General features: G+C 47.2%; 2 long non-coding RNA genes across 3 annotated transcripts in view; one reads left to right on the top strand and one right to left on the bottom strand.

Annotated features, from left to right (window-relative positions):
- Positions 1–780: 780 nt before the first annotated feature.
- Positions 781–2,529, top strand: LOC129391642 (uncharacterized). The gene is made up of 3 exons (XR_008616168.1): positions 781–1,419; positions 1,545–1,641; positions 2,284–2,529. It is a non-coding gene; the product is annotated as an uncharacterized lncRNA (long non-coding RNA).
- Positions 2,530–3,994: 1,465 nt separating this feature from the next.
- The window catches only part of LOC114484547 (uncharacterized), a 15,228-nt gene continuing 6,034 nt past the window's right edge, over positions 3,995–13,188 (bottom strand). The window contains exons 2-4 of one of the 2 annotated variants that reach the window (XR_003677604.2): positions 12,189–12,274; positions 5,674–5,906; positions 3,995–4,643 (exon numbers count right to left, since the gene is read on the bottom strand). This is a non-coding gene — a long non-coding RNA (uncharacterized lncRNA). The remainder of the gene's footprint in view (positions 4,644–5,673; positions 5,907–12,188; positions 12,275–13,188) is intronic. The other variant, XR_003677605.2, reaches the window with a different exon arrangement.

Below are 13,188 nucleotides of genomic sequence, written 5' to 3'. Positions count from 1 at the left end.
GAATTGAAGAACTGGTTGGTTGGTGTTGGAAAAACCGTCGTCACGCCACCCTGCTCACCCATGAACTTCTAGGTCTGCGGAGGGACTGGACAGCACAGAGCCTGGCACGTTGCGTGTACTCACCACGTCCCACCCCTTAATCTGCAACTTCAGGCTCTCAACCTCCAGGTTTAGCTCCCGAAACCTCTCTTTATCTTCAGTTAGTTAATGAAACTGATATTCACTGGGTTAGTTTCAGTGCGCTTGGCCTTCAAATGACCGGGTGTTAGTAAGTTTCAGGACGCAATGCCTAAGGTCACATTGATACTCGGTGACAGGGCAAGGACTGGGCATCCCGGTCTCGCAACTGGAACATCTCTCTCAGCCTCACTGTCTTTCAGCTTTCCAAAGAGTCCTTATTCGATGCCACAACGATCCTATAGGACCAATGCAAAATCGAGTCACGGTGAAGCTTTAGGGCACAAGGAAAATGGTTTCCAGCTCTGTGTCACGCCCATTCTACTCTCCAAATTGACCTTTTCTCCATCAGGCAGTATAATTGACCTTAGCATCTCAGCTTTTCCCCACCCACCGAATATTGGGAATCACAGGCCTCTCTGTCTGAAAGCCTCTCTCCTCTGAAGACGAGAGAGCTGAGGGCAGATCGGGAAGGAGATGACTCCAGAAAGGTTCCATGCTGTCAGCAGCTTCCATGGCAGAGATGATTCACTGGGGCCCGGCCCATTCCTGATCACGGAGGCCAACTGGGCATCTGTCATCGTCACCCTCCTCTCCCGGAAACGGCTTCTTCAAAAGGGTCTGCAGCTGCCCTGCGGGGAGGCCTGTTCAGAGCCTCTGGGGTTGTTGGAAAGTGGAGGGAGGAGGGGAGCGGGTGGGGAGGAGACCTGGAGAGCTGCCACCCGAGTGAGGCCGGTGACAGGAAGAATCTATCCATCTTGCGTGCAGCGCCAAATATGGTGCTGGGGCTCAGTCGGTAATAAACAATGGTCACATAGCTGGCTCGACAAGGAGAGACATGACAGGGGAGCGAAGGGAAGGCCTGACGTCACCTTGTGAGGTCCCGGCTGAGCAGGCCGGCTCACCCCAGGGTGCTGGAATCCCATATTTGTCCTTGTTGAGCCCACATGTGCTTTGTTCTTGACAGATTGTGCCCAAAGCGAGAAGGGGGAAACTGAGGCCACGGAGCATGTTGAAATGGGTTCTTGGCACTGCCCCCTGGGCCAGTAGACTTTCCGAGGGCCTGGTATGGATTGAGCCCCTGTGTCTTGCAGTCTCCGCTCACTTTTGGCAGCAGCAGCCAGGCTCTCAGTGACAATGAGAGCGAACGTTATTGCTGGAAATACAGTAAGTCCTCTACACACGAACCTTCAAAGTTGCGAACTTTCAAAGATTCGAACCTACGTTCGCGTGTCCAATCACGTAAGTTAGTTCACATGTCTGGCGTACGTTGTCACGCACGTGCAGCCTCTGCAAGTGGTTGTGCTTTTGTGTACGTCTCTGTACAGTACTGTATGGAGTACAGTAGTACAGTATCTTTATTTCAGGCCCAGGATGTCTGGAAGCAAGCGTAAAAGCAGCGGTGATGTAGCTGGTACTGCTAAGAAGGGCCAGCTGTTGTCCTGTACTACTGTACTTTTCAAGGTACTCTACTGGAAGTTTAAAAATGTTTTCTTTATTTTTTGTTTGTCTTTTATGTATTATTTGTCTGAAAAGTATTATAAACCTATTATAGTACAGTACTATCCAGCTGATTGTGTTAGGTGGGTACCTAGGCTAAATTTGTTGCGAACAAATTGGACCTACGAACGCATTCTCACAACGGAACTCATTCGTATGTAGGGGACTTACTGTAGCCAGAACTGTTAAGTGTTCACTGTGAATGGTTTAAGCACATGTTATAAAATTTTGAGTTTTAGATATTCCAGGACAGCTGTTTGTAGAGGTCTGGGGAACCCACAGACACCTCAGCCTGGCCCAGGTGACCAGTGCCCCCGCCTAAAAATCTGAGAGCAGGGCATGGTGTTTCCCATCAAGGCCAAAGGGTTGGAATACCTGTAAGGGCAGCGGGGCCAGGGCCACCTCCGCTGGTGTCTTCCTGCACACCAGGGTCCTGCATCAGCTTCATAAACAAGGGGGACCTTGTCCTTTTGCCTGTGCCTGTGTGTGTTTGGCTTTTTTCTTTTTTTTTTTAATTTTTATTTTATAGTGGAGTATAGTTGATTTACAATGTTGTGTTAGTTTCAGGTGTACAGTTATACATATATTTGGCTTTTCTTAATACAGTTGTGAGATGTATCTGGAGCTTGTGTCTTATATGACCACAGAGAGGAATAGCTGATGAAGGAGGTAAGATCACGCTGTGGTGAGAAGAACACAGGATTTTGAGCCAGAAAGACCTGCCTTTGCATCCCAGCTGTTCACACCTGTGAACCCTTTGAGTGTCCAACCTACACACCAAGCTTACATTTATCCATAAAACAGTGCGATCTCTCCCACTTTGCAGGGTTTGCATGAGAGCCAGAAATAGCCCTCCAGAAGGTCAGTTCTCAATAAATTGTAATTGTAGTTGCTACTGAAACACATATGTGTTCTTGTACACTTAAATGACAAATTACCTATAGGTTGTTAATGGCTAGAAGAAACTCTCCTTCCTCCTGTACATTTTTGTGGTTCAGAACTCTTTCCAACGAGCTGTGGCTTTAAAAATGCAGATGCCTTCTGCAGAAGAGAAAAAGCTTTCCGAGGAAAGCCAAAGGACATCCTGTTCTGATTAGCACGACTCCGTCTGCACTCTAAGGCCTGCTCTCGCCCGTCACAGAATGCTGAGCAGGGATCTGGATCAGAACGGCTTGGAATCGCGATTGCGGGCCCGCCTGACCGTGAGACTGGGATACACTACTGTCACCTTCCTGCTGGTCATCCTCAGGGAAAATGCGCCTAAGGTTTCAGAAGAAGCTGCAGGGGTGGTCAGCAGCCCGAGGAGTGGGAGCCAGAGGTGGGGACTGGAGAAGACGCAGGCCCTGGGCTGTCCTGGAGGTGGCAAGCTTTCCGTGCTGCTGATGGCAACGTGGCCGCCACACTTGCTGAACCAAGGCACGGCCACCATATGCATTTCAGGCCCTCATGTTGATTGGACCCGTTCCTGTTTGCTCTCCACCATCACTGTCTAAAATGGGAAATTAGGAGATCCACATGCATTTGCTTCACATTGTCCAGGATGGAAAACCCTGATCCTTCATCCCAGAAGAAAAATATCTGGGAGGCCATCAGATATTAAGCCTTAAATGTCATGGAGAGATAATGTCCCAGAGCCGTATGAGCTTTGATGAGGTAAATGAGCTAAAAATGGGAAACGATGGGCTTCCCTGGTGGCGCAGGGGTTGAGAGTCTGCCTGCCGATGCAGGGGACGCGGGTTTGTGCCCCGGTCCAGGAGGATCCCACATGCCGCGGAGCGGCTGGGCCCGTGAGCCATGGCCGCTGGGCCTGCGCGTCCGGAGCCTGTGCTCCGCAACGGGAGAGGCCACAGCAGTGAGAGGCCCGCGTACCGCAAAAAAAAAAAGGGAAAGGAATTAGGACATCTAAACAGATAGGCAAGTCATTATTAACACAATAATAGGATTAAACCTAAAACACGACTTATTAGTTTTAGCTGTGAGTTTGCAATTCATATTTCTCCCACAGTGGGGCTACATTAAGGATAGTAGATTAAATAAATAAATAAAGAATAATGGAAGAATGTGACAATTGTCATTCATCACCTATAAAGATCCACGTTTTCACTCTGTGGCAACAAAATCGGTGATCTAAACATTAACAAGTAGAACACATTATAAACAGTTATATACTATTATCTCCATAAAGTCATTACAACAGAAATAAAAACTGGTTTTTATTTTAACTATTAATATTCATCAAATGTTAATGAAAATACCTAACAAATAATTATGAAAAACACATTGCTTAAGTAACAGAGAAGATCATCGCTGTGAACACTTAATCTGCAAAATAAAGAACATACCATTAATAGACTTAATTATGTCATTAAATATTTAATTTTACTTTCACTACTAAATTTTGTTTGCATTTTTCATATTTTAAATGTAAAAAGCTTCTTAATAAGGTTTGTCGCTACGGCAACATCAAAGGCCGGAACATTTGAGTCTGACGTACTGTCCTCATCAAATTGGTCAAACATCATTTTATTTATCATTCAATGAAATGAACAACCCTCCTTGCAGTTTACTACACGTTATGCTTTATTCAAAAGGGGGTTAATAATTGATTCTAGGTTATACCCACAAAAATAATGTTTTCTAAGGTCGAAGAAAATTCATTGCTTTCCTTTTACATTTTTTCTTTTCCAGTGAGTATCACACAATGCCCCACATTTCCTACTGTTTGTGTAGGAGAATATAGATCGGAGTCTGCCTTGCTTGCTTATAGAATAGGTCCTTTGACACCATTCACAATTAGATCATTCATTTCCTGAGAGTTGATCCCATCGCTTATAACTCCCGCTTCTGGATAAATCTCATTTCACAGGTTTAAGGTCACAGCGAGTAAGTTAGTTTCCTGGTATTGGTGAATGGCACTCAAAACTCTCGGCCTCCAGATGTCATACGATATCGTTTATATGTGGAATCTAAAAAAAGAGGTACAAATGAACTTATTTACAAAACAGAAGTAGAGTCACAGATGTAGAGAACAAACTTATGGTTACCCAGGGGAAAAGGTCGGGGGAGGGATAAATTGGGAGATTGGGACTGACTTATACACACTACTATATATATAGTAGGTAATTAATAAGGACCTGCTGTATAGCACAGGGGGCTCTACTCAATACTCTGTAATGGCCTATATGGGAAAAGACTCTAAAAAAGAGTGGGTATATTTATATGTATACCTGATTCACTCTGCTGTACCCCTGAAACTAACACAACATTGTCAATCAACTAGACTCCAGTAAAACTTTCTAAAAAATTAAAATAAATAAATAAATAAATAAAAGCATAAAAAAAGAAAAAAACAAAACTCTCAGCCTCACCTTAGCACTCAGTGAGAGCTTCATCCGTCTCAAAACGCCCCATGCAGGGCCTGGCTGGATCACTCAGTGGGCACAGCCAGATAAGCGCACACAGTGCAAGGACACAGCTCCCATGGCTCACGAGAGCCAGTGGGGTGCATCCGTCCCCATCCCTATTCAGCGACATCACACTGGCCGCTGGAAATCAGCTATGAAGCATCTACACCAAAGACACTGGCAAATGATACAAATCGGGGCTCTGCTGCACACCAGAGAGCCCGTTGTTAAACACTCACCGGCACACCCCTGCATACACCTACAGGGACCAGGACATGACACCCCACTTCTCTCCCACCGTCGTCTCCTGCCCCTTCACTACCTGGGTCTTGATGACCCGAAGCCCAGCTGGAGGAGTAGAGATGCCCTGTGGTTGCCAGCAGGCCAGGGTACCAAGTGCCCACCTGGGCTTCGAGCATCTCTGTGCAGTGCGGCAGGTGAAGCTTTCTCCCCCTGCTGTCTGCATCTCCTGACCAACTCCTATTCCCGGTCAGGCAGCTGAGGCAGTGGGGTAAAGGCCCACGGCCAGCTTTTCCTTTGCTGCCAGAATATAAAGAGCTCTTTGTGGGGAGAGGAAGGCCCCTCCTCTCACCAACATCTTCTGACGGAGTCACTGCCCAGGAGCCTCTCAACCTGGGCTCTAGGGCTGAGAAGGAAACTGGAACCAGGGGCCAGTGCCCAACCGTCCCAGTTGGGCCAGGATGAGGGCATCTCCTAGCATTATTCTCTGTGAGGCTCAGAGCAGCCCTGGGTGGGGTCTGGAGAGGCAGATCCACTGGAAGACAGATGTCTGTTTGGAAAGGCCTCTTCCTCTTCTGACAGCAGCTGGAAAGAATAGGAACAGAGAGAAGAAACCAGAAGTTCCCAGGAGAAATCCAGTGTTTCCGTCCTTGGGCATAAATGAGGGGTCTGGAGTTCTGTCTTTGATCCATTTAGGAACTCAATTACATAACCTCCGGGACTTTGGGGTGGCCTGAGCCCCCAGAGCCTGGGAGAGGCCTGTGGAGATGCAGGCCCAGCCTCTTTCCTCCTGACTTCCAGGCCTGTGCAGGCCCATCGCTATTCCAGGCCTGTAAGGCCTCTCCATGTTTCCCAGTCACCAGACACACGCTTTTCTGGGTTTTCCTTTCCTACTCAGCTAGCAGTGCCTGACTCGCATCCGGATGGGGGTCAGCAGAGTGGCGTGTCAGCCTGTGGACACCAGACAAACAGGCCCATCCTGACCCCCGTGGCCACCCTGGCCTGTGATTCCTTCCCTGGGACACGCTGGCCCTTTTTAGATGAGAGGTTGGAGTAGATGCTCAAATTGCCACTTTCACAGAAGGAACAACGACCAGAATAATGATGGGGCGACTCTCCCTGCCTCCCCACACTTAACCTTGCCCTAGAATGGAGCCATTCTCCATAATCTCCCGGTTTTCCCACCTCTGCAGGGAGCTGGGGAGTCAGGAGGCCCAAGGGGTGCTGGTTTAATGGTGGTGCTGAGGTGCGTACCTCACTCCTGAGGGGCTCTGCCCACACAGGGGGGACTCAGGCACCGGCTAACCCCAAACTCCCAATCCACCCCCTCCCACCCCCTCTCCCCCTTGGCAACCAAGTCTGTCATTTGGACAGAGCGGGCAAAGAGCACTTCTTTATTCTTTCTCTTTTTTACACCCAGACTCCCCCAAAAATCAATGAATCTGTTCTTTGCTTATTTTCAGAACTTTACTTCAATCTAAACAAGGGCTTCCTTCCAGCCACAAACTTGAGTAATACCATGTCAAGCTTATGTGTGTGTGTGTGTGTTTTCTTTCTCTGTCTGACTTCACTTAGTATGATAAGCTCTAGGTCCATCCATGTTGCTGCAAATGGTATTATTTCGTCCTTTTCATGGCTGCATAGTATTCCTGTGTGTGTGTGTGTGTGTGTGTGTGTGTGTGTGTGTGTGTGTGTGTGTATCACATCTGCTTTATCCATTCACCTGCCGATAGACATTTAGGTTATTTCCACGTCTTGGCTATTGTGATAAAGGACACATTTAAATTTCCTTTTCTAAATATCTTACCATGTAATTCATGACCATCAAAAGAAGGGCTTTTTTTTCCCTTTTTAAATTTTTTTTAATTTTAATTTTATTGGAGTACAGTTGATGTACAATGTTGTATTAGTGTCAGGTGTACAGCAAATTGATTCAGTTACACATATACATATATATATATATATATATATATATATATATATATATATATATATTCATTCTTTTTTAGAGTCTTTTCTCAAGAAGGGCTCTTTCTGATTGACTGAGTCTTAGTATCATTCTGTGCTAGGAAAACACCCAGCTCTTAGCTTGAACTGAATCAGTGAAAGAAGGCCGATTCCTGTCTTTAAAGTCTTGTTTCTACTCTAGTGGTTTCCCACCATGTGAAGAAGTGTACCATTCTAGTTTCTTCATTCACAGAGGCCTCGAGAAGATTAGATACGCAGGGGCAGACTGATAGACCCGAGCTGGGCAAGGAACAGGAAGTGAGCTACCCCATGGACATCTGTTGTGTGCTAAACCTGCCACAGGGTTTTTAACCCTAAAAGCAATTGTGTGACCTAACTAATAGCATTCCCATTTCGCAATGTAGGCAAACCCAGAAAGGTTAAGAAACTGTCTCAGAAAGGAACACTCAGGAAGGGATACAGATGTGCCTTGAACTGTGTTTGTCTGGTTTCACTGGCCCAGAGACTGAGGTTGTTAGATGGAAATTCTCCTTCATCTTAATCACAGGAGGGCCACAGTTCAACGGCAGAGAAAAGTCTTTGAGGTTGACTATCTGTTGAAAATGTGTGTGTGTGTGTGTGTGTGTGTGTGTGTGTGTGTGTGTGTGTGTGATTATTGCTCCTACAGTGAGACACGGCCAGTGGTTAGAATCAGTGCCTGAGCCAAACAGACCTATTTCCATTCTTCTTTGTGTTCTTTGTTTTCTTCCTATGTACAAAGGAAAATTCTAGATCCTCACTGTCTAATACAATAGCCATCAGCCACATGTGGCTACTGAGCCCTTGAGACATGGCTCATTGAGATGTAACTGCAAAATGCACACCAGATTTCAAAGACTTTAGTATGAAAAAAGGAATATAAGAGATCTCATTAATAATTTCCAAATTGATTTTATTGAAGTGATAATAGTTTGGATATATTGGGGTTAAATAAATTCGATTAAAATTTGTGTTATCTGTTTCTTTTTACCTTTTTCATGGGGCTCCTAGAGAATTTTTAAGTTAAGTTTGTGGCTCGAATCTTATTTCTATTGGAGAGCGCCGGTGTCTGCGGCGCCGCGTTTGTAAGTCCTGGGATAAAAGATGGATGGCTTGTTAAAACTCTCCTCAGCCGGAGAAAACGCTTTCATCCTATTAATACCCACACTGAAACAAAGTGAAGTTGGTTGTGTATAAACACGGCCTGGGCCTCTGCCGCCCTGGCGCACTGGGATGTTGGGGCAGCTCACGTCTTGTCCAGCTGCACCCAGATCTCCTGACACTCTGAAACGTCTCTGCCTTAAACAGCACTATCTTTTCTTCCCTGAGCAAAGTGCTTCGTCATTCCCCTCTGGGAGGAAGGTAGGGGATGAAACCGTGACCCAGAAAAATAGCCTGATCTCACCAAGGTCGTTACTGAAGGTCATGACCAAGCCAAGCAGAGCATGCGGTCTACTTCGGCGTTTACTGCCCTGAGCAGCCTGAAGATGCTTTTCTGGTCGATGATCTTAACTGCAGGAAAGCAGGTTCAATACCCAGGCTTGGGGGGAAAGGGATTACAGTGTCTGAGAGCCCCGAGCCCTCCCCTGCTTGTAGCATTCCACAGTCTCTGGGCTCAATGACTTTTTTTTTTCTCCTCTTAGAGATGGAAAGTGCTGGAGTATTCCCCTTTGATGATTTAAAAGTGTTGTGTACCTTTTGCTCTTTCCTCTTTATATCCAGCCCTCTCCTTTCTCTGGGCTGCTTTTACACCCGTTTCCATAGCAACCACCTCTATTGCATCCCTGCCCGCGAAGAGAAACCTTGCAGCTGTTGGTAGGGATCCAGCACCTTCCAGGAGCTATTCTGACTCCCTGTCTGCTTCTCTCCCCCACTAATTTTCTTGCCTTTCTTCTCCTGACAGCTGCCCCTTCCTCCAAGTACCTACAAGCCCTTGGGGATGGCTCCCCTCCTCCATGTGAGCCTGAGGATAAGCGGGGAGAAGGCGGATGCTGGAAGAGAAGGCAGAAATCTCTAGGTCTTATTATAAATCTTAATTCTTCATGTGGCTTCGACACAACATGCTGAACATAAAAGCTCTCAGGGGTGGAATCAAAGGCCCTGAGGCCCTGAGAGCAGTGGGGTTAGGCTCTCCAATCGCTGTTGGACAAGCGTCCTTACCTGAAGCCTGGCGGAATACACAGAGGCTGCCTTGGCCATCTTTACTACAAACCCCACCCAGCGCTCTCTGCAGTCCCTACTCACCTCTAGCCCAGCCTCATGACAAGCTCATGACAGTACCTGTGCCCTTGAATGTCTTCATTCTGTGTATTCCCCCAGAGAGACCAGCCTCCGTTCCTTACTGGTTTGGAGGACAGGGCAGACGTGCAAATACAACACACACACACACACACACACACACACACACACATTTATCAGGGCTTTGAAGACCCCCAACAACTGAATCACCCACCTCCCTCCCAGGGCCAGGCTCAGCTGGCCATCTGGGAAGGCAAGGGAAACGGGTCTCCATCACTGACCTCCCGAAACCGTTCGAAGATTCTTTGCCCACCAGTCCTCCTTGGAACTGGATATTATTCTTTTGATTACACAGCCTGACAGCCTGATCATAATAAACATGTAACTGAAGAGAACCTATTCCTTTCCAGCAGCATTATTTATTCACCTAAAGCAAAGGCTGAGATATATTTAGCATCTGATGTCAGTGGGTTGTTTGGATTCTTGGAAACTGGCAGGAAGCCACCTCTCACATGATATATGAAATCACTGATAAATGCTTCTTTTCACCAAAAGAAAAACAGCTTAATAGATGCGGCCTTTTTCTGCTCTCCCCTCCCCTCCCTCCGTCTCCTCCACCATCCTCTCGCCCGCCCTTTCTTCGTCTGGGATTTGTCTTTCTGTGGTACAGCTCAGCAGAGCCTGTGAAGTGGAAATGAGTTGCTCAGTATCACAGATCAAAATGAGGCTGTTGAGATGCTCAGGATGGTTTTTTCCTCTCCTAGATCCTGGAAGGCTGCCAAAGCGCCAGTGAATCAGACACAGACGCACAAAAAGGCAAGTCTATACAGCCGTGGCTTTATGGGGCCGAGCATTTATGGTGGAGCACAAGCTCTGGGTTGCTGTTTTGCAGGCGAAAATGGGAAGTAGATAGTGATTCAGGATTGCCATTAAGTGTGAAAACAGTCCCGGTACAGATTGTGTGTAATAAACCAAATAGAGGGAGAAGCTGTAAGAAGCTCTGGATTTGCCACCCTTAGATCAGCCTTGGGCCCCATCAGGTTCAAGCTCTTGATTTGTGTGGTGGCTAATAATACCTAGAGCTCGGAACAAATCTTTCTGTCTTCCCTCTATCTTCTTTGCCACACACTGGGTCTATCATACAAAGCTGGTGGAGGCATTGGACGGGGTTGTGCATGTGAAATTAAATTAATTCTCGCCCTCCTGCAGAGATCAGTTTATATGGCCCGAAGCACAGGATTTAGTTACCCTTATCTTAGCTCCTGTAAGAACCAACATCACTATTGATCACGGATTCACCCAGCCCCTCTCACCATCAGCTGTAACGTTTAACTCAGGACCCACAGCCGAAGCCAGGTGGATAGTCTGGCTGGCCGTTGCAAACAGGGAAGCGGCACCTCCAGCAGTGGTTTATTTACATTTCTTTGTCCTGAGCTCCATCCAGTGACCCCGTGTTCTGACACTGGAAGGTACTGTGAAGACAAGAGAAGGGCTTGTTTTCAGCCCTCTAGCATCTTGGGTCCCTTCATGAAGTTCCCCTCTATCATGTGCTCTGTCAAGCAGTCCTGGCTGGGTGATATCGACCATGGGCGCGTGAGGGCCTTGGAGAGTTTAAAAAAAAACCACGGCAACAGGGCCTTCAACTGGCCCTTCTCCCACACCCACACATGCATGCAACGCTCCTCTTCAGCCTGGGTGAGAGAGAGGAACAGGAAGGGAAGAGGAGGCAGTTCGAGCAAGTGAAATCCGTGCTCTCTGTGTCGCTGTCTTCACATCTTACTAGGCAGGGGAATTGGTGGATGGAGGGTGGAATAGACAGATAAACAAATGGGCTGATGGACGGATGGACCCACTCCTCAGTCAGTAAGAAAACCCACAAAATATACACTGGTTGTAGTTCGAAGCTGTTTTCCACTCAGCCCTTCAATTAGCATTCATCGGGGGCTCCATAATGAGAACTGCAGGTGAGTGAAAGTCTTTGTTTTCACTGGGATAGTTTTTTAATTCTTAAAATGAGGGGTGCGGGACCCAGATGGCCTGTCAGCTCCCTTCCAGACTCTGAAATGTTAAGGTTCTGTAATTGTGTGATTCTGTGGCTTTATGAGTCACCTGGGGTAAATTAACTCTTTTCTGAGAGGTAGCTGGCCTCCTCTCCCCCGAAGTGAGGTGAATGAGCTCTGTCTCAGACGCAGATGCTTCTGGAACACTCCCTGCAGGGGCGACTGCCACTCATCTGGGCCCCGAAGGAACCAGTAAAAACCCTTCCTCGGGATGAGCGTTTGGTCCCACTAAGAGCACTGCTCACTTGGGCTCTTTGTAGGGCCACATCGTGTTTATAATGACGATGATGGTTTCTGTTTTATGCGAGGAGTTGTTCTTTTGGCCTGAGCTGCTTGAGAAGCTGACTACTGTTTCTATCAGCCCCAGATCTCACATAGAATAGTACCGTGGCCTCTAGCAGAGTGACACACGACAGGGACAGTAACCCACTTGCCCATCTCTGGACGCTGGCCAGGGTTTTCCTAGCACTGGGCTGAAGCCATGGTCTGTTTTGTCATAGTAGCTTGGATGGGGATTAGTAAGACCAGATGCAAGTCAAGACAGAGAGAGCCTGAGACAGTTTAAAGACTTGATTATACTCACGGTTCCTTGGGGAGAACATCAGACACCATGCAGGGTCACATGGGGAAGCACCAGGTCAGTCCAGAGGCGGAGGCAGTTGGGGGGACCTGTGGGCAAGAATCTTCATGTGGTTTCCATGGCAAGGAATGGCTGAGGTAGGGCAATCAGGCTTAGATTTGACCAGCTGTGTTTGAAAGCGGCACCCTGTGAGCTTCATGTTCACTGTGACTGTTAGAGTATATAGTTTAAAGCTATCTGAGGACTCCTAATGTTTATGGGGGCATTAGTCAGTGCGCTCCAGAGAAACAGAGCCAGTAGTGTGCACGCGTGCGCACGTGTGTGTACAGGGAGAGAAAAAGGAAGAGAGAGAAAGACTGATTTTTAAGGGATTGGTTCATGCAAGTTTGGAGCTTGGCAAGTCCAAAATCTGCAGGGTAGGCCAGCAGGCTGGAGACCCGCAGAAGAGCCAGTGCTGCGATTCCAGTCCACAGGCTCTCTGCTGGCACAATCCCCTCTTCCTTGGGGGCCATCAGTCTTTTGTTCTATTCAGGCCTTTGACTGATTGGATGAGGCCCACCCACATTACAGGAGGGTAATCTGCTTTACTCAAAGTCCAATGATTTAAATGTTAATCTCATCCAAAAACACCCTCACAGAAACATCCAGAATAATGTCTGACTAAAGATCTGGGTACTGTGGTCCAGCCAATTCGACACATAGAACTGGCCATCACAATGAGAGTCACAGTTTGCTCAGGGGTACCTAATAGGTCCTTAGGTGGCTATTAAAGCATCACTTTCCAGAAATGTATTTAAAGTTAATACACAATCATTGACTCCATAGAGGCAGGATAGCTGAGGTATCCTCACCTTCCCAACCTTGACCCAGGTAACTTCACAAGCACCTCCGGAAAGCACCTCAGAGCTTACAAAACACATTCACTCCCATCCTCTCCTTGATTCTCACAAGGGCCCACGAGGTCAGCATTTCTTTTTTTTTTTTTTTTTTTTTTGTGGTATGC

The sequence above is a fragment of the Physeter macrocephalus genome, chromosome 20 (assembly GCF_002837175.3).
Source record: "Physeter macrocephalus isolate SW-GA chromosome 20, ASM283717v5, whole genome shotgun sequence".
NCBI classification, from domain to species: Eukaryota; Metazoa; Chordata; class Mammalia; order Artiodactyla; family Physeteridae; genus Physeter; species Physeter macrocephalus.
Note: the sequence above shows the minus strand (reverse complement) of the source record. Positions and strands in the feature narration are given on the sequence as shown.